This window comes from Sinocyclocheilus rhinocerous, unplaced genomic scaffold (assembly GCF_001515625.1).
Source record: "Sinocyclocheilus rhinocerous isolate Xijiao unplaced genomic scaffold, SAMN03320098_v1.1 scaffold8, whole genome shotgun sequence".
Taxonomy (NCBI): Eukaryota; Metazoa; Chordata; class Actinopteri; order Cypriniformes; family Cyprinidae; genus Sinocyclocheilus; species Sinocyclocheilus rhinocerous.
In genome coordinates this window covers 2,294,911-2,295,966 of record NW_015666800.1, presented here as the reverse complement: position 1 = coordinate 2,295,966, position 1,056 = coordinate 2,294,911, and positions in this window count along the sequence as shown.

Below are 1,056 nucleotides of genomic sequence, written 5' to 3'. Positions count from 1 at the left end.
CTCAATAGATCAAAAAGCAATTAAGTGGTAGCTCAGTCAAAAAAGAGTATAGTAGTCGATGCAAAAGGTTATGTACATAACAAAGCGATGACAAAGCAAGTAGGGATGAAGTAATACTGAAAAAGTATGTCCAGTTATTATGTTATTTTGTATACTGATATGTAATAATATATGTACTATACTTAAATTAATATAATATTTTGTTAATTGAAATGAAGCTGAAATGAAGTAAAATAAAATATTAGAAACAACAAAATATTAGATGGAAAAACTTAAAGTTAAGTTAATAAATTAGAAATGGTGCCTTAACAACTACCTGAAATACGCTTAAATGGAGGCAATGAAAAATACTAACTAGAAATAAATAAAAACTGAAACTTTACTAAAAGTAAAAAGAAAACTTAAATACAAATGAAACCTAAGCAGTATTTAAAATTCAACACATCAATACAAACTATAATAGCAATGCTAAAATAACACAAGCGTTCATTACACTGGCATACACTCATGAAAGAAAAGCACTTACATGGCTACAAAAAAAAAAAAAAGCTGATATTGACTGATAAGGGATATGTTACTGTATACTGTAGCTACATAACTAATAAACAAAGAAGAAAATACATCTATACTGAGTAAGGAGCTTCAAACTAATTTAAAAAAATGTTTTTCAAAACACGCAAACTTGAAAAATCCACTAATTAGCAGAGGCGGACAAAGTACTCAACTCCATTACTTGAGTGAAAGTACAGATACTGCTGGTCAAATATTACTCCATTACAAGTAAAAGTTGTAAAGACAGATTTTTACTTAAATAAAAGTGCAGAAGTACTTGCTTTTAAAAGTACTTATGTACCAAAAGTAAATTTCCTTTTTTATGTCAATGCACATATTTTTTATTGTTGTACGTAATACTTGCAATACCTCTGAAGCAACTTACAATACATTACACCTACTGAATACACTGACTAGCTTGTAGTATCTTTGGAATAAAGAGCTTTTAGAATGTTAAAAACCTATGGGGGAAAAACAAAAAACATAAATAAATATATAAATAAA